The 20593-nt window shown below is 45.8% G+C and overlaps 1 protein-coding gene across 3 annotated transcripts in view; it reads right to left on the bottom strand.

The window, feature by feature from the left end:
* The window catches only part of PLA2G4A (phospholipase A2 group IVA), a 69091-nt gene extending 67181 nt beyond the window's left edge, over positions 1-1910 (bottom strand). Inside the window, exon 1 of one of the 3 annotated variants that reach the window (XM_041420778.1) lies at positions 1803-1910. The gene's annotated coding sequence lies outside the window, so the exon portion shown is untranslated. Of the gene's footprint in view, positions 1-438; positions 473-652; positions 714-1802 lie in introns of those variants that run through there. The other 2 variants (XM_041420777.1, XM_041420779.1) reach the window with 2 other exon arrangements.
* Positions 1911-20593: the final 18683 nt, after the last annotated feature.

Raw genomic sequence — 20593 nt, 5'->3', positions numbered from 1 at the left:
ACCAGGCTGGACTGGCTTGGAGCAGCCCGGGCTGGTGCAACGTGTCTCTGCCCATGGCTGTGGGTGGGACTGGATGGGCTTCAGGGTTCTTTCCAACCCAGACCATTCCGTGATTTTGGTCCGTGCTCACACCGATGTAAGAGAACAGAAACCTGCTCGAGGCCGTGACCAGGAACTCTTACAGGCATTTCTCTCACATCAGACCCGAGAGAAAAGCTGCTCACGCAGGCACTTTGCGAAATGTTCCCTCTGCAGCCGCCCTGCCGCACTTCCCCACTGCTCGCACGGCCGCCTGCTGCACCGCCTGCCCGAGCCCGTGCCAGCCGAGGGCCGGGGGCCGGGCACGCACCCCGCCCGGCCGGGGATGGAGCTGCGGACCTGTGCAGGGACCCCGCGGTGCCGCTCCCACCCCGCTCCCCCGCGCTGCCTCCCCCGTACCTCTCGGAGCCCCCGCCGCGGAGCAGAGCGGAGCGGGCCAGGCGCGGCCGGGGCTGTCCGCGCAGGGACCGCTCCCCGCGGGGGCTCCGCCGGCCCCGGGCTGGACCGTCCTGTCCCGCCGCGGGGGCGGCTCCGCTCCGGCCCCGTTCCCGGCGCCACTCCTCGCCCGCCCTGCGTGCGGCCCCGGTGACCCCCGCTCCCACCCCGCGCTTACGGCTGGGCTGCCGGGCTCCGCCGGGCGCGTCCCGCTCCGCTGCCGCTCCCGCCGCGGCCACTCCGCGCTCCGGGCGGGGAGGGGCCCGCGCCGCCACCGCCTCTTAAGGAGGATCCAGGCGCCGGCCGGGGCCGTGGGGGACAGTAGCTGACAGGGGGGACAGGGGGTGTGCGGGGACAAGGGGTGAGAGGGGACAGCGGCTGCGAGAGGGGACAGCGGCGGGGCTGCGGCGGCTCCCTCACCCCGGGCGCTGCGGTGACCGGGCCGAGGGGACGGAGGAGCCCCGGGCGCTGCCGTGGGGAGCGCTTGGCCGGAGCTGGAGAGAGTGACTGATGTGGCAGAAAATAGTAATCAAATAAATGGAGTCTGCATTAAAATATCTGTTGCGTTAAAAAGCCCTCGCTGTCGCAGCGGCCGTGGATGTTACTGTGGGAATATGCCTCTCTCAAGGTGTTTGGTTCAGCAGGCGAGACCACAAAACACTTTCATGCTCTTCAAGTACTTCGTGAACATTTGCACGTGTAACACTTTCACTTACAGACTCTTGGTTTTGAAAGGATGGGTGTTGAAACAGCGGTGACTGTGCCCTGTGAACCGCGGCCAGGTCCACCAAGGGGACTCAGTCCCCTCTGGTCCACTTTACACTTCCTTCCAAAAAGTAGAATTTTAAGTCATTATTAATTCTGTCACTTTTGTCCTTTGCGATGATTAAAGAAGACCTTAGAATTCCCTTCCATTCATATTTTTTTCTGTTTTGCTTTAATAGATTTGAAATTGAAGTGTTTTGAAATATACCGAAATTGGAAAATTTCTTTCTAAATTGTATTGCATTATTTGCTGCATTGTTTCCTGCTAAATAGGGAGTGGCCGTAAGCTGAAGGAGGACAGGTCAGGTCTAGATTAAGAAAGAATTGTTCCCTGTGAGGGTGGGCAGGCCCTGGCTCAGGGTGCCAGAGAAGCTGTGGCTGCCCCTGGATCCTTGGAAATGTCCAAGGCCAGGCTGGACACGGCTTGGAGCATCCTGGGATGGTGGGAGGTGTCCCTGCCCATGGCAGTCCATGGAACTAGATGGGCTTTTGGGTCCTTTCCAACCCAAACTATTCCATGCGTCTATGATCCTTGGATTAACACCCAAAAAAGTGTTTCCTACCTGGGCTTTTGGAGCTCACAGTGAGTCAGTGGGAGAGTCTGACAGGCTCAAACCTCAGCTGCTGCTCACAACATAACTGGCACTCTTAATGTGACACCTCTCAAAGATGCCAGTTCTTCTCCAGACACACCAAAAGACAAGACTGAGTTTCACTTCAATGTTGACGTCAAGCTCTTTCCAAAGATCCATTTTTACGCTGGGGCTTTGCACAAACTCAGTTCCTAAATTGGAACTTACTTCTTTCAAAAATGTGGTCTTAAAAAAGCAAAGATAAAGGGGAGAAGAAAAGGCTTAAATGACTCAGCCGAGACCTCCTCAAAGTGCAGCAAACTGAAGGATACCAGCGAGGGGCACGTAGGTGGCATTCCCATTGTATTAACAAAGTGAAGTGTCTGGCAAAGCAGTAGCCACAATTAGAGGGCAGCAAGCCACTCCTCGGCACAAAGCAAGCCAGAAGCCTCATTTTCTCCATTATCTTACTGGTCCCCTGCTGTGATGCACTGAGGGGCTGAGCTGCCCTGGCCACCACTGATGATCTAGTGGTCTGTCTCATTTGTGAGGGTAGGGAAGCAGGGTAGGGAAGAGCTGCCCTGTAAGTGCTGTCACAAAGAAGTGCAAGTGTATGTTTAGAAAGCCAGCCTAGGACTGCCAGCTCAGAAAGCGCCTGTTTGATGTGGCAGCCTCCTCCTCCACATCCTCAATGTGCCATTTGAGGGAACATTGACCAGAAAAATGCAGCGAATCCACAACAGTGCCATTATTTGGGTCCTTTTGTCTTCCATGACAACCACAGTCTGCAGACCACCTCACCTCATCTCTTGGTAGGAAAGGACTCTGAAATGTGTCAGACAAGCTCAGTGTTGGTCTGGAGACATGTAGAGATGACAAAAACATGAATAAAATTGTTCTTATCAAGTTAGTTACCCTTTTCCCTTTGACAGGGAAGGCTGAGGGTCTGATCCCCTCAACTGTGCTCTAAATCCTCCAAATGCACTTTGAAGTGCCCAAGAGATGCCCTGCCGAGCACAAGAGCAGCAGAGTTCCCAGTGCTCAGAGGTGACTGTGCGTGCCCAGGACAGGTGTGAGCCACATTCCTGGGGGTCCTCCTGCTCCCCTTCTCCCTGGCACAGCCCTGCTCCAGCCACAAACTTGTGTGGAGCCACGTGCTGCTCGCAGGCCTGATCGGCTGTCCCTGAACTCTGCCAAGGAGGGGACATCTGCAAACCCAGGGTTTATCTCTGACTCTCCTTCTCGGCATTTTAAATCTCTCCAAAGCGCGATTCCCAGGGAACGGTTATAGTTTTTGTGGTTTTACAGATAGCAAATGCTGGAATAAACACCACCCCCAGCAAACAGGGGAAGTCCAGTATTTCCATCAGAACTCTCAGAGTCAGTTCTGATTATCAAAACTCCGATTTCTCCCTGGTCAAGGAAACAGCTCAGACTCCTGATAAGGAGCTGAGTAACTAAAAGTCAAAAATTCCTTTTCCCTTCTTGTTGACGCAAGGAGAAATAAAAAGCTTTTTTTATACATTGTGACTGTTCTTTTTACTTCATATAATTATTTTTTATCTTAATCCTGTTTCTCCAAGAAAATTATGGGTAGGATTTCATGATTTATTTTTTTCCCCTGTGACAAAGGATGTTTAGCATCTGCCTTCCCCCATCCCTCATTCTCCCTCACACACTGTGCTGTGAGGTGCCTCACCAAGTAACCTTGGAACGGGTTAAGAAACCTCTTTGCCTTGTCTTTTACGTGAAGTTTGTTGTTCTAATTTCAGGCTGTTTCAGCCCACTGCCTGCTGCAGTGTCCCTGACCCCCGCTGCTCCCCTGTGTGTGTCCAGAGCTGCCAGAGCCCCAGACCCTGCGCTGCCTCCCCGGCTTCCCTCCCTTCCTGCGGCTGCTCCGCAGTGGGAACGAGCCCCGGACAATGACAGGGTGTGGAAAAGGGCCCTGAGAGGCACCAAAGAGATCTGCCCAGAAGCAGAACTTTAAGGGAAGCCATGCCAAATTACAGGGGCCCTCTTAGTGTGTCCTCAAGGGCATAGCTTCAGGCAGACCATGGAAAAGGGAGAGTGGGAATAGCAGGACAAACACGCAATTAAGTAAACAAAAGGGGGTATTTTGTCAGATGCTTCACACAAACCCACTACTTTCTTCCAGACATTTCACCATGTATCAGAGAAAAATCACTCTTTGATCAGGCTCACAGACATGAGGTGTTCATGGAAGGCTGACATTTGCTCCTGTCAAGATAAAATATTTCTCCTCCTGTGCTGAAAATCATTATCTATAGCACCGTGAGGTGGCCGGGGGACTGTAAATTTGCTATTACGATTTCTCCAAGTGAAAACTAGCCATTTGCTTATCCATTGCACATCCTGACGTGGTTTAGCTGGGGTTCTGCCTAAAGCAGGATTTTCAAGCTGGTGTCTCCTATCATTGACATCTGGCAGAGTAAATGCATTCCTTTTTACCACTTTACCCCTTAAGACCATTTATCAGATATAAAAGGACTGCAGAAAAATGGCTTTTCCTCAAGCCAATTTGCCTTTGCCTTACTTCCTCACTCCCACATGGAAATATTTCCCCTATGACATAAAAAAAGAAGTATTAATTCTGGAGGACTTTCCACTGTGAATGAGAAAACTTTGCACCAGAAGGAACTTCTGGAGGGAGCTCTCAGTCAGGTGTCTGATTCCTTGACATTCCTCTCCTTCTTTCTCTCCCTGCTTCCACCTACAAGGTGGTTTTCTGAGGCTGTGGCCGAGCCACCCATGGCACTTATGGAAACAAACATAAAGGGCTAAAATAACAGCAGGTTTCAGTCACAATCCTGTGATCCTGAAATATCCCCTGAGTGCTTGAAGTGCAGCATGTGGGGGAAAACCTTCATATTAAGGGAGAAGTCAGTCCCTGTAATTGCCTGCTATTGGATCTATGGTGTCTGCCCTCATAAAATGATGGGATCACAGGACAAGTGGCTGGAAGGGACCTCAGGAGGCTCCTATCCAACCTCCAGCTCAAAAGCAGAGGCAGCTTTGGGGGTCAGATCAGGTTGCCTAGGGCTTGATATTCCCAGCTTTTCCTTGACGGGAAACTGGCTTTTCATGAGACTTTGACTTGTGGCTTTTCGACAAATTAGAATAATTTTATACTGAGACTGATCCTATTTATACTAGGACATTTTAAATGAGATGAAAACAGGACCAAATATTTTATTATTTTATATCCAGGAGTACCACTTACATTATGGATGTAAATAAAGTTGCCTCAGTCCAACAAAAATCAGTCACTAAAAGAGGCAATAGACAATAAACCCCAAACATTTTAAGAACACAAATGCCAAGAAGCTCATTATTCTGAAGATCTGTTGTCCTCACTGTCATTTCCCACCTGCCTTCTTGCCCAGTGCCTTGTTGACAACTGTGCCCAGCAGTTTCCCCTTGATTTCTCCTTGAAAAAAAGCATGTGGTTATCACATATTTATAGATGTAATTTACTGTTCCCTGGGAAGGAGCGAGGACTCACAGGTCCAGAAGTCTCAACTCTGTCCTATAACCAATATTAGAGAAAAAGACAGTGCAAACTAAAAGCTACAAGAAATAGAATTCAGTTTGAAATTCAAACTAAAAATCAGTAACTACTGAAGTCCTTGTGGTCAATACATAAATCAAAAGAAATTAAGTCAACCCCACTCCTAAGAAAAGCAAAGAACTCCCCCAAGTATCACAAGAAAACTGAGAGGAACCCAGAGACTATATGGGAGATATACTTTTGAAGAGATATATTTTCATTAAATAGCTGAAGGTGTTTGAACAACCTTGTTTGCCCTTTTGAGAGTAATGGCACCATCAACATTCACTTCACACTCTGTTATTAACATCATGGGTCGCTGGTTTTATGGTTCATTCAGGCTCTTCAAAGACAACAGTCCATTTAAAGGGTAACTTGAACATTTCCTCTCTCAAATGAGGCCATTTCTGTTCTAATGCCTTCCTTTTCTTTCCATGCAGCCATTACTCTTCGGCTTCTCTGTTGACTAAAATCAGTCTGAGCTCTGCTGTGACCACAAGAGACCTGGTTCCACATCAGAAATCATCATGGAAATCCAGGAGCAGTGCAAAACTCCAGGTGTGACAGACCAACGAGAAGCTCTGCAGAAATGTGTTTGCTGATTTTGCATCTTCTGAAACGCTGCCTTCATCTCTTTGGGTTATTTTGTCCTCATTCTTCCGACTGTTACTCTGTTTGTCTCACACCCATAAAGTAAGTTAGACATGAAAACCCCACATCAAAGACTGATATGAGACACTACACCAGGCAGAGGGCTGGGTTTATTTTAAATATGTCCTAACATTCAGCAAAGTTCCTAGATACCATCAAAGTTTTTGACTATCAGGAAATTTTATCCCCTAATACCCTAAATCTATTATATTGTTATGACAAAGGCAAAGCACATAAAAACATTTCCTAACCACAAAGAAAAACTCTGTAAAACAAGTTAAACTCAAATAGGAGTTATGGACCCTCAGTCCTTTTCTATCACAGGAAAAAAAAAAAAATATATTTTTGTGTGCTGAGGCTGAATTTGAATTTTCAAAATACTTCTGGAGCAGCAGAACATCAATGTACTGATTCAGTCTGGAATAATCAAAAATAATCAAAAATAAGCCTTATATGGAACAACCTCCCAACCTGCTGTTGCAGGAAGAATTGAGTCCAAAGTTTCAAAATTCACAGAAAAGTGAACAATTTTTGACATCTGCTGAATGAGGAAATTGTAATTTTTTTCTAGCTTGGTTTTTTGTTTGATGCTGGGGAATAGATCAGCTGGAAGTTAAATATGTCTGCCTTAATATACAAATAGAAAAACAAGAAAATCGGGAGCCGGCTGTTTCTCAGGTACTGTGCAGACTTGCACATCTCTCCCTGAGAAACTGTGAACTCTTTTCTCTATCTTATAAATGGTCAAAGGCACTCTGGAATAAGAGCAAACTTAAAGATTTCTCACTGACAGCTGAATTTGTGAGTTTCAGTTCCTTATCAAATTGATCCTTGGCAGTCACTTTACACAGTGATTAATATTTCCATTATTTATTTCTGAAGTGGAGGATCCTTGTGATTAAAGACATCGGCTCCCAGAAATAGCTGGAAAGCATCAGGATGAGGCAAACATCACCCACACCACCCTGCCCGGCAGCAAGCCATCACTCTCCCCACAATAACAAACTGACAGATCATTTTGCAAGGAGAAGTTTAAAAACAGAAGTAAAACCTGGAAATATTCAAAGTCACCGTCACACAGAGATCAGCACAGAACAGTGGATAAATACACGGTGCATGCAGAAGGATTTTTTACAACTCTACAAACACACCTGGGCATTCCAATACAGCAAGAAAAAAAGTGCATTTCGTGTCTCAGGACCTGACTATCCCAATATAGACTTTTTGCACAGTGTTGAGTTACAGAAATACTCTGGGTAATTTTCCTATATCTTACCTCATTCTCTTATACTTCAGGGTCTGCTGGCCCCAGCCTGGCATCCCTGGTGTTGCTGCTCAAGGCAGTATGAGGCAAGGAAAGGCTTCCAGCCCTGTGATCCCTGTTCTGTAGCATGGACTCATGCTCTGCACTGGGACAGAGGGGTCTGGGGGGTGGGGGGGCGTCTAAAGCAGCTAAATTCTTAAGGAATTAAAATCTCTCTGGTGGACACATGAGCTGTGCCTTGAGATTTTTACTTGTTCTCACAGTAATGAACTGAATCCTCCCAGGATAAGGTATTTTTTTGTTATGTAAGAAAATTGAGGAGGTGCCTATGATTCTGTGAAAAAGAGGCACCTTCCCCACAAGAAAGGGCTCTTCTGGGAGGGCCTCTCTCCACGATCCTGCATTTCAACTCCATCTCTGTCTCCCTTATCCACTGCCTTGGGGGAGAACCAAAGATCAGAGTGCAGAACACCACAACAGGAGGGTCAGGCTGGAGCTCAGGGAAAGGTTCTTCCCCAGAGGGTGCTGGGTACTGCCCAGGCTCCCCAGGGAATGGGCACAGCCCCAAGGCTGCCAGAGCTCCAGGAGTGTTTGGACAACGCTCCCAGGAATGCACAGGTTGGGTTTGTTGGGGTGTCTGGGCAGGGCAGGGGTTGGACTCCATGATCCCTGTGGGCCCACTCAGGATATTTTCTGACCCAATGATTCATGCCTTATCTACTCACCCCTTACAAGTATCACTATCTGCTGGAAAAGAATATTATCAATTTGCCAAAGAAAGCAAACTTTATACAGGAATTAGTAGAGGATGTTATTATTTGATACAGCATAATCCTTTTTATTAATGACTAAATGGGTGCATTGAGCTTAGTCCTCAGTGATTATGCTTCTTTAAATTCCTGGATATTCCCAAAATAAATTATGTGAAGGGACAAAACTCTGTACTTACAGTGAGTCCAACAGGGCTTACGCCTGTTGAGGTGCCAAGTAAAACATCTGAAGAAAAAATACCCACAGATTGAAGCATAAACTATATTTTTGTCAATATGTGACATGGGAATGTTTCAGTATGACAAACCAGCCTGCTAGTGGTAGAAGGACACAGTCCTGTGCCACTTGAAGGAGCAGGCAAGTGAATGAAACACATGAGAAAAACAGCTCACAGATAGTATTGATAATTTCATAAAGACCCTGGTGAAGAATCATAAAGACAACAAGGTACTCAGCTATGCAAATTGTTAGAAATAGTCAGGATGCAGAAAATAAGGAGAACAAAGCAGTTCTTGTGCTTGAGACATTTGCAGAATTTCTCCTTTCTCTTTTCCACCTTTTGTTTGGGGGAATTCAGCCCAGCTGCCCTGGTGAAACAGTGCTGACTGCAGAGCAGGGCCCTCACCTGCAGCTGCACCCTCCACTCCTGGGCCTGCAGACCCCAGCCTTTCTCCTTTTGCTCTGCTTGCTTTTTTTTTTTTTTTTGAAATACAGAAGTAGCATAAACCATGACCAGCCTTCACCAATCGGTGTCAATACCCAGAGCTCAGCAAAGCAGGCACACCAGCCCTGACATCAGCATCCCCTCTCACTTGATGCCAAGCACACAGAGCTTATTCCAGCTCTTTGCTTATCAGAACAAACCCTTGTTTCCTTGCTGGCTACCTCTTCCCTTTCCACGTGGGAAAATGGCATCTTATTTGAGGAATGTAAAAATATTCCCTGCTGCCTTTTGCCTAATGAGACCTTTCCTTGTACACCCCCAAACAAAGCTTCCTGTGGAGACAAATTGTGACAAAGCTGTATAAAATACTGCCATCAATCCTGCACCCAGCTCTGGTTCTGAATACAATCTGGCACTATGTTTTTATTCTATTGTGAACACATTTGCCAGTGGAACTGAACATCACATAAAAATACTTTAAGGACATCTGTTTCAATCCAAGTTTAAATCAGCAGAACTATAAGATGATGGAAGCTTCTCTAGTCAGGACATCACTTAAGCCCTGTTGAAGTCCCACTGACGTCAAAGAAATATAAACATGTGCTTAATTTTAATTGTATGCTTAAAGGCTGGTCTGAAATGGGTCACAAATGGCCACCTTCTCTATTTGTTCTGAATTCTATGGGATCATTTCCATCAGGGGAATTAATTTTCCTTAACACATTCATTTTTCCAAAACCAAATCCTTTCTGCATTCTCTGTGTATAAACCATCCTAAGCCTAACCAGGTGAAAATCCTAAAGCATGAGTACCTGACAATAAAAAAACTACATTTCTTACAATAAAGTGTTGAAAACAAACCATTACTGTGCTTAATGATTAATTTGCTACGTCTTTGGTTTTCAGCTTTGCCTAAGGCTGTTCTTCCAGGCCATTACTTGATAAAAACATCCAATTTCCTATGTGTTTTCTTAGAATTTATTACAACACTACTGGGGGGTAAAGGTCACCAAAAAAATCCTTCTGCCAGAAGCCTTTTCCACCCATATTCCACCTCTCCAGTGTGGTTCTCAAGGCCTCTGATTTCTGATGTCCCTTTGGGATTATCACCCATTGTCTTGGTTTGAAAGACAGGTGTCTGCTAAGGAAGGCAAGAGCCTCCCTTGGAATGGAAAACGTCAGACCCTTCCCTCCGAATTGTTACATCTTGAAATTACGGGGTGTTCAGGCGAAGGCATGAGGACAGGCACAGCAGTTCTTTACCAGAGTGCCTAACCAGGCAAACAAACAAGAGCGGCGGTGCGCCGGCAGCAGCCAGAGCCAGGAGCGCGGGCCCCCGGTGCTTTCCAAACGCTGCAGCTCCGGGCACGGCCAGAGGGGGCTGCTGATGGCGGCTGGGCCCAGAGGGAAGGGATGGAGGAGAGGCCTTGCTCCAGAAACCCTGGGGCAGCCGATCCCGGAGCAGATGGGGACAGGTCCCTTGTTTTAGTGAGGAGGGTGTTCATGAGGTCCCACTTCAGTGGCTGCTCTCACGAGTAGAGGCTCACCCCACAGCGGAAGAAGCAGCTCTGGGCTGGACCTTGGCGGCAGCAGGGAATTCCCTTCCCCGAGCAGCGGCTCCGACCATGCTCCTCCGAAACAGAGAGAGAGAGCCAGCAGCTGGCCCAGCCCCATCTTTTACCTGCCCACTTCTCGAGGTGTCTCTGCCCCTCAGACAGAAACTCCCAGATAAGAGAAGCGCAACCAGATGCCCTCCTCCCCTGAGCTGGGCCGCCACTTTTGATTTTATTAAGCACCCAGTTGTTAGTGTTTCCTAGCAACTTACAGCAAAAAATTCCCTAGGTAAAAAGAAATAAAACCCCCAACACCCATCAGGAAAGATAGTTACGGAATCTTATCAGTTATGGAATATACAGAATCAGGGAATGGTTTGGGTTGGAGGAATCTAAAAGTTCATCCTGTTCCACCCCCTGCTATGGGCACAGACACCTTCCACTAGCCCAGGTTGCTCCAAGCCCTGTCCAGCCTGGCCTTGGACACTTCCAGGGATCCAGGGGCAGCCACGGCTTCTCTGGGCCAGGGCCTGCCCACCCTCACAGGGAAGGATTTCTCCCCAGTATCCCATCTAACCCCACCCCCTGGCAGTGGGAAGCCTTTTGTCCTGTCCCTCCATCCCTTGTCCCAAGCCCCTCTCCAGCTCTCCTGCAGCCCCTTTTGGGGCTGGAAGGGGCTCTAAGGTTTCCCCAGAGCCTTCTCCAGGGGAGCACCCCCAGCTCTCCCAGGCTGGCTCCTGTCAGGGCATGACTCCCCAGTTAGTGGGAGTGGGAATTCCTTGCTCACGTCCCACTCTGCTCACAGGCCAGCCCTGAACTCAAGCTCTCATATCACAGCTCTCTGCTACCAACCACATGAGAAAAGGCAATTAAAGTGTGTCCTGCTACCTAAAATCCCACTGTCATTGGGATGGAATGCGTGTTCCAGGCAGGGCTGGAGGGATTCTCAGGCGCTGAGATAAAACCCTCAGAGCAGCTGTGCTCGGAGAAGCTCTGGCACACGGAACAGCCCCAGCTCCTCAGTGGGATGCTGTCCTCCAGAAGCCACTCCCAGCACAGCATTGGGGGGACTGGCCCAGCATGCCTGGGAGAGGGAAAGTACAGGACAGGGTTTTTTGCCATCTCTCCTGCCTCTCACAAAGCACTTTGTGCCTGCTTTGCTTCTTACTACCCCCTCCCCATTCCTCATGTGCTGCTCAGCGCCCTCCAATGTTTCCATCACTTCTCAGAGAGAGAATGGTATGATCTACAAGACATTATTTTCTAAGGATTCCCTCCCCTGTATCCAGATGAATATTTCCTCCATTACTTCATCTGCTATTTTTAAAGACACCTGAAACTCTTCTGTTCCCGTCCAGTGTGTGTCCATAGAAGGTGAACTGTCATGGAGCCAAGTTGTGATGTATATTTACCTACTTTATTGCCCTCTCAGAACTCCAGCCTTCCAGGCACTTACCTGGTTTATTTCTGGGTCTGAACTTCTTCCAGCTCTTCTATACTCAGAAGGGAATGACAGGATCTAGGTGGAATTGCACTAAAAACCATTACATCCCACTCTGGTACGGGATGGGACCAGCCTCAATATCATAACTGGGTTAACTTCCTAATAACTGGGAAGTTACTTCTGTAAGGAAACCATAATTATTGAGCATCTTTGATTTCCTGCTATTCAACCCATTCCAGCCTGCTGAAATTTCAAGGAGTTTTGCACTTGAGATGGCAGAATTTCATTTTTCTCCCTTTTGACAATGCTTCACTCAAAGTCTAAGTCACTAAGCCGTCATCCCTTCAGCCATTAGTTTGGTAAAACTCTCCTAGGAACAGATGCTGGAGGGGCACATTGCTATCCCTGGGTGTAAAGAGTCATTTTTAGCCCAAGCTCGAACAAAACACCTGAAGTTTTGAAAGTTTGATTCACTTTGGAAGTCCTAAAAACGTATCTTGGACCCAGATCTTTTCTTTTTGAAATTTGTATCCTTCATTGTAAAATATCCAGATGCTTTATTGTTTCTAAGAACTGAGCAGTAATTCTAACACTCTTGAAGGTCCCAGTGCTTGCAGTTCTAACTGAGCTCAGGTCATAAATCCAGGCTAATAGTGCTCAGAAAATCCCCAGTAGTCCAGCAGACACAGAGGGCCATTAGCAAGGAAGGATTAGGTAGGAAAAATAACTGTCCCTTCCCTAATGGAAATTATTTCCATTTTCAACTCAGCACAGTTAAAAAAAAAATCTCCACAAAACGGAAAGGATCCCAAGGAGGAGATCCCTGCACTGAGGCTGACTTGGGAACTGTTTGTTCTAGCAAAGGACTCTGCTCCTCCTCCATGCCAGCTCTGACAGTGCCAGAACAGCTCAGTGTTTTTACTGCAGTTATGCAATCCCTAGGATTGTGCCTGGCACATAAATAGTCTTCACCTCCCTTCCCATATTAGAGAAATATCCCTTTCTTTTTCCCATCCACAGCCTCAAGAGATTGGATGGGAATGCAGGAGCAAAGGGTGAGAAGGAAGACCAGGAATTCCATCTGCCATTGTCAATTTCACCTCCTTTGAGTGCAACAGGGCCCTGGTGCAAACAAGGTGCACAGAGCATGGTGAAATTCTGAACCCATCAGCACCACACAAAGCCTCTGCATCCATGCCATCCACTTGGGTTACGGGCTTGAAATAATCTACATCTAAATCAAGCTGACTGCAAGTTCCTATAGTGGTTAAGATTTTGTCTACATTTTATTTAAAATTTTATCTACATTTTATCTCTAAATGCACATGTTATAGATTTCCTAGCCCAATTGGAATTAAGTCTAGAGCTTCAAACACACCAAATACATATTCTAAAAATGAACTGAATCATAGGAGCGTCCATGCCCAGCTGAGAGCAACTTGCTGGGCATTTTCAGTTGACAAATATTTTGAAAACCAACATTTTTCCTTTTTGATAACAAAGTGGGAAGACAACTGGAGTGAGAAACTAAAGACAGATGATTATTTTTGGTCTTGCTACATTTTCACCTTTATTCTCTGGTCAAACAAAAGAACAACATGAAGCCAAAAACAATCACCTAGCCATACCCATTATTCATTAAATCCACAGTCCCAGTGACACAGGGATAGCCTGGTGCTCCACAGCTTGCAGCTCCTCATAATCCCCCATAAACTTTTCAGGAGGTTTCAGGGGCTTATGACAAACTCAGGGAGCAGAACAGCTCCTGTAACAGGAAGGCAAACAGGGCTCACACAGCTCCCAGCCCACGTTACGTCATGTGGATAAAAGGAGGAGGTGTGACCTCAAAGAACGACAGCAGTGGCTATCGCTCCTGCAAAATTTGTATGGATTATTTTAGGATGGACGTCAATTCAAATTTGTCATCTCATTTGCCTAATGGCACTTTATTCAGTAACTAAACAAACTATTTATTTCTGTTAGCATTGGTTACCTTCATGTTAATTATTACCTTTCAGTTTTGAGGGTAGCAAAATAAAGGTTTTTTCCTTGGTTTGTTTTTGGTTTTTTTTTTCCCCCCAGAGGTTTTTATATGCATCTCTCCCTAGCCACAGTATCCAGCATGTTTACAAACTCAGAATTGTGGGTGGGCAGGCACTGGAAGGGGCTGCCCAGTCCCCATCTCTGGAGGTGCTCAAGGAATGACTGGATGTGGCACTCAGGGCTCTGGGTTGGCTGACAAAGACTCATTGGGCTGAGTGCTCTGGTGATCAGTCACAGGTTGGACTGGATGATCCTGGCAGTCTTTTCCAACCTGAATGATTCTGTGATTCTAAAATCTCTCTAGGAAGCCACACTTCTAACCCACCCCAGGTGCATGGAAAGGGCAGAGGGGTGAGTCCCTTTACCAGGCTGGACTAAAATAATTTCAGCTCTTGTCAAAACAAATCACTTTGATTATTCTCAGGAAAAAACATTGTATTTTAAACAAAAGTTCTGCAAAAGTGGAATACATTGTTTGCCACAAGTTTTAAATATACTATTCCACACCTGGAAATGGATATGGGTATGCCTGAGGTGACTCTATTTGAAGACATGTTCTCTAGCAGTGCTCCTGTTCATGAATGCCTGATCCCAGGCAGAACAGGCACCAGAGCTTAGGGATGAGCACTCCATCCCAAAATCAGGACTGATTCCACATATTGGTAATTTAAAAAGAAGGTTAGAAATAGCTATATCAAATGTGAAATTCAAAGTGAGAGAAAAAGATTCATGTCAAGATAAGGACAGAGCTATATCAGGTGGAAAAGCCAATTTTTAATGTACAGGAGGTGAAGATTTTATTAATATTTTGGTTAAGCATCAGAGCAAAATGGAACAGCCAAGAAAGAGTAAAATTAAAATCACACTCCTAATTAAGTTGGAATCAGAACACCTGGGAAGGGGATGTTTTGAAATGCTCACCTGGATGAAATCCAAACAGCCTTAGGGTATGGAATGAAACACATTATCTCAATCAAAACAATTTTTGATGACTGCAAGCCTGAAGTCATATACAGTTTTTTGCATAGGAAGTAGTTCCAAGTCAGTTAGGTAAGAGTTATCCAGCAGTGTATGAAACCATTGGATCCGAGGAGTTGTGCAGACAGCCTTGTCTCACTCCTGCTCGCCACGGACATTTTAACTGTACAGATTCTGATGCTGTGCATAAGTTCTTTTTTTCACACTGATTTTGCACTGCCTTGTGCTGAGGAAGACTTCTAGGTAATTGGCAATCACTAAAATATTCCAGCCCAAGGATAAGTAGAGCATCCAAATCATTGCAATGTAAATCTCCACGGGGCTGCAGAGACTTGTTTTGGAGCAGCTAACAAATCACCTGATATGAAAATATTGCACACCCAGTGGGTGCAGCACACAGAAAAGGATGTAAGGTGGTTATCTGGTGATTCCTGCTGTGCTTTGCATTTGTTGGGGGCTTTTTCTCCACTCAGCATTGCTCACAGGCCTGCCTTTACTCATTTACATTCATTAGTGCTGCAGAGCAGGGAGCAAGGAGCCTTGGGCAAGGGGCCCAGCATTCCTCTTGCTCAAATATAACAGAAATTATCTACACGTAAATATTTCCCCTCTTTCCTACCCTCTGGAAAGTCTATAAACATTTAAAATCCCCAGGAGCTAAGTTGCAACACTTCAGAATTATTCTGAAGTGTGTGGAACAATCCATATTTGATTGATCTGGGCAGGAACTCCAGCCTTTCACAGGAGCTCAGCCAGTGGAAGTTCACAAGGTCTCTCTTGCCACATCCACACTTCTATTCCCAGCCACCCCACATGGGCCCGACCGCGGATGATCCCAGTTCATGGAGTCCAGGAGAGAGGGTGGAGGAGTGTGTTTGTGGTGAGAGGAGCCACGGGGAGTGGTTTGCATGGCAGCTCAAGCCTTTTCCACAGAAATCGAATCAAGAGGAAACACAGGCGTTGCACAGAGTCAGGTGTTCTTTCCCCAGGAAGAGCTGGACCCCTTACGGAGCCGCAGGCACAGGAGAGCTCCCTGGAACAGCAGGGAATTGTGATTCTCACCAGCGCTGCCACTGGCTGCTGGCCTGGGCACCACTGACGGCCTGCCCAAGGCTGTGACAGCCTTTGTGATGCTGGAACCAGTCACACGCAGGAACTGCCGATGCCTCAAAGAAGTACCAGCCCAAAATTAGCTGTCCAGACAGAGCTCTGTGCTAGTGATATAAACCCTGCTATTTCCACCTAAATCTGGCCTCCAGCCCACTGGCCCTAGGTTGCTGGCAACTCTCTCCAAAACAATCCACGGAAGAATGCCATCTGAAACGAAACCCCAAAATAACACACACGGCCAGAACGCTGCAAAGCCCTCATTTACTTAATGAACAGAGAGGCAACCAGCACAGAGTTTCCACAGCTTCTGGAAACCACGGAACCAGACAAGCTGATTGTTTTCTGTTGGGCTTGTATGATTTATCTCTTCTACACCGGAGGTCAGGATGAGAAATAAATCCCAAAGTATAGTCAGGACTGCCTCTGGATAAACAGAAAAATAGTGGAAGAGAGACAGGTCAATATTAAACCAAATTTACAACTGCTCCACAAAGAAACACCATCAAAATTCATTATATAGGATGAGTTGTGTGAAGGACAATAATAAGAACCTTAAATTCACACACTTTACTTGTAAAAACAGTAATTCATCTAGCCATGAGTTAGTCCCTAACCCAGACACTTCAGTTCCTGGAACAAACACTCTTGTGTGACAGCACATCCCCTTGCGAATCGTTGTTGGAGTTGATGGTCTCCAAAGTCTTTCCCAGCCTTAAGGATCCTGTGGTCGCCAGTCCTGCTCTTTGCAAAGGGCTGTTTCTGCAGGCACACGGTGCACCTGGCTGGCTTCAGCTTCCCCAAGACATCCAAATGGCAATGATAAATGGATGACGTTCCTGAAGAGGGATGACTAACACAGCTCCAGCACTGAAAAGAGACATGGGATGTTTTTCCTTGCAGATATAAATTCTCTGGGCTGTGGCTCTGAGCTCTTAAAACCACTGCAGGGCTTGTAGATCCCTAATTATTTTCTATTTCTGTAATTTTGATCATTATACGTTTTCCCTAACTGCATATTCTAGAGAGAGGAGTCAAAGCCAGCGAGGCTTTATCTCCTGATGAGCATCTCCAGGGCACAGTTTCCCTTGGAGGCTGGATTTTAAGCCCAGTGAGCTGGCCAGGTTTTTATGCCATTGCATAATTGGCTGTCTCAAAAAGTAGAAAAGTATTTGAAGAATTTCCAGATGATTTGCTTTTGCTTAGAGTCATATGTCTTGGCAAGACAAAATATGATGTGATGTCTCCTTCCCAATAATCTAATTTCATTTTGAATAAAGCAGGAATTTCTCCAGTTTGTATCTCCTCGGATGTACATTGTCCTGATCTTGTTCTGACCTGAGTAGTTTAACTCATAGTATTTCTTCAGATGCTTCCAATTCTCACTGGTAAGTACAAACAATTTGAGTTTCTGGAGGCCTGTTATGGAAAAGGATCTCGGGGCACAGTTTTAATCTGGTCACTGAGTCCTTTTCCCTCACCAGTAACCAGCTTACTCAAAATAGTTTCATCCGTTTTACTTCTTAATTTCTTCCTAGTATGTTTTTTTTTATTTGTTAAGTTTGTTTGTTTGTTTAATTGTAAGGGTATGTTGGAAGTGTGGCAAAGGGTCAAGCCATTGGAAAACAGTCCTGATTCAGTTCTGGAAGTGAAGATGAGTGGAGAGGAGCTTTGGGAGTTTGGATATGGTGCAGTGGGCAGAACCTGCTCCAGGAGCCTCCCCACCCTGGCTCAAGCCGAAGCCGTAATTTGTGCGGGCACTGTCCATCCCAAGGGCTGCCACGGGAGCTGTGTCATGGAACATTCTTCTCTGGCTGACACCAGATGACTCCTCCAGCCTCCAGCTGGGAAGAGCTAGAGTCAGTTTTAAGGAACTCAGTGTCTCAGTATCAATATCTGAATCCCTTTTGGGACTCAAGGAAGAGCCATGGGGTGCCTTGGCGGCACTTTCCCTGTGGGCACCGAGGGAAGGGTCACAACAAGGAGCTGCAGAGTGGAGCCTCTCCCTTCTCAAAGCACTGGATGTCATTGCTGTGGGGAGACCTTGAAGCCCCTTCCAGTGCCTAAAGGGGCTCCAGGAGAGCTGGACAAGAACTTGGCACAAGGGATGGAGGGACAGGGAATGGCTTCCCACTGCCAGAGGGCAGGGTCAGATGGGATATAGGGAAGGAATTGTTCCCTGGGAGGGTGGGCAGGCCCTGGCACAGGGTGCCCAGAGAAGCTGTGGCTGCCCCTGGATCCCTGACAGTGTCCAAGGCCAGGCTGGACAGGGCTTGGAGCAGCCTGGGCTAGTGGAAGGTGTCCCATGGCAGGGGGTGGAATTGGATGGGCTTTAATGTCCCTTTCAACCCAAATCATTCTGCGATTTTGTGATTCCATGAAACCATGAATTCACAGACAACTCTACAAAAGCCTGCAGAGCAGAGCTTACTGGGTGGAACAGCAGGTTTTGCACTGTTGTAAACTGATCTGGTAAATGCTCTTGTAGAAAAAAAATTCTTATTTGCAGAAGTAATGTTTCCTTTCTTTAAACTGAATGAAAAATGGGGTTAATGAATAAAGCTAAATAAACTTCAATACCCAAAGGCATGTTTTATGTAAGAAAGACATGTTATCTTTCTTTATGTAAGAAAGACATGTTATCTTTCTTTATGCAAGAAAGACATGTTTTATGTTTTATTACACTGAAATAATTTTACACTCAGCAAAACCTACCTCAGTTTCCCTTATCCAATTTAATGTCCATGTGCTTGAAGCAAAGGAAAATTCCACATGATTGTATTTGCACAACAAAAGAGCATGAGGCTGGATGACAGATTTCACTAAAATTAAGCAGGAAGTTGCTAAAACAAAATTCTGCACTGAGCATCTGCACTGAAGAGGGAAGTATTTGGAAACCTCTCGAAGGAGGGTTTTCTGTGCAGGTTTCCCACAGAAAGATAGCCTTTCAATATACAATGCTTACTAAAAATGGCACAGCAGAAGCAATTACCTTAATGTGAATTGCAGCTGGTGACCAAAAGCAGATAAAATGTCAGCTGACGTTTCTTTATGTAAGGCAGTTACAAAATCTCATGACGTATTTCGGATCTGCCTGTGATCAAATGTCCACAACAGAAACACACGGAGGCTGCGTGGGGAAAAATGGGCTCTGCAAAAAAAAAACAGGATCATGGGAGCAGGGAGGTTCACGGCTTAACTTTGGTAACAATTGCCAATAACAATTGCCAATAAAGAAAACATCCGTTTCTTCAGTCAAGAAGTGACGAAAAATAATTTCCATTTTATTAGGTACATCTTATATAGGAAAAAAAAATCCCATAGATGAGTGTATCCAAACAAATTTTTAAACTTTTTAAAAAAGTTTAAAAAAATATACAAGTCTAATCCAGAGTGTGGCTGCCAAAAATCTTATGTTTATCCAATAGTTCAAGTTTATGGCCTTCCCCTTTAAATTCACCACAAAAAGGAATTTAAAGTCTTGTGACCTAAAAAAAATAATTTAAAAATGGGACAGATCGTAGCTAGGATGAAATTTTCAGCCTCTACCTCAAACTACCATATAGGATAAAAATGTTGTGCTTCATCCTCCATTCATCTACACTCCATGGAAAAAGGTTGTCCTAGAGAGCTTCAAGCTGAGTTTAAGTCATTTAGGGCTTGTTTGTCAGGAACTAGTCAGGCAGGACTGAAGTTGTGACTACCAAGAGTGCCAATGAGGAAAGGAATCATCTAATACACTTCTGAACAAACAAAACACAGTTCTGAAAGCCATTTCTGCAGGGGTTTCATTCATTCCCTTTCATTTAAAATCATGGGGATTCAGTGTCTGGGCACCTCCCCAGGAAAGAGCTCAGCTTTGCTTTGTATCAGGTGGAGATCTGCATTTAAGCTGAGCAAAAGGGAGCAATTCTTGTGTTCCTTTCCACTCAAACTGATGTGTATCATGTCCCAGGCAGTGTGCAGATGCCCTGTAGTCATGATATCATACAGGTACCTGGCAAAGAATTTGCAAAGCAAACAGGCCTGGGAGAAACATGGGCACCACACAGCACTGCACAGGTATCTCATTTCATACTTCATCTCTGCAGATAAATCTGATGTAAAGTCACTCTTCTCACCTGTTTCAGTACAGCCTTTGACTCGTAGCTGAGTCTGTCAAGAATGCCAGTGAAATAAAGTAAGAACTCAGAAATATTATTAAAAACAGAGGCTTGGAAAGGGTTTGTTGAGCAGGGTTTACTCTATACAGATGTTAATGATAAAATAAAATCTATCATATTGGAAAGTATTCCTCAAAACTCTTACTGGCTTGCAAATAAAACACAAGCTGTGGATTTATGTTGTTTTCCAGCAGCTGAAGTCCAAAGGGAAGCTGCTCTTAAAAAGTAAAAAAAAAAAAAGGGGGGGGGGGACTCAAACTTGCTCAGGTCTTGCCTAAGTCAGATGTAGATTTTTGTGCCACCCACCTTTTTTTTTTTTTTTTTTTTTTTTTTTTTTTTTTTTTTTGGGGGGCACATTTTAAAAAATATTATTCCAGGAATAAAAGCAACTCCAACTGGAGCTGATTTGGATAACAAGGTATGCTCCATTTCCCTACACAATGACTGATGTCCACAGGTACCCCCTGAGGTGAGCTCCCAGCTGACCCTGCTGGTCCCCCTGCAACAGGTATGTGCCAGCAGCCCCAGCCCATGCACAAACATTCCTTGCCAATCACTGTCCATGGCATTTCTCCT

The sequence above is a fragment of the Onychostruthus taczanowskii genome, unplaced genomic scaffold, assembly GCF_017590055.1.
Source record: "Onychostruthus taczanowskii isolate IOZ18803 unplaced genomic scaffold, ASM1759005v1 scaffold65, whole genome shotgun sequence".
NCBI classification, from domain to species: domain Eukaryota; kingdom Metazoa; phylum Chordata; class Aves; order Passeriformes; family Passeridae; genus Onychostruthus; species Onychostruthus taczanowskii.
Note: the sequence above shows the minus strand (reverse complement) of the source record. Positions and strands in the feature narration are given on the sequence as shown.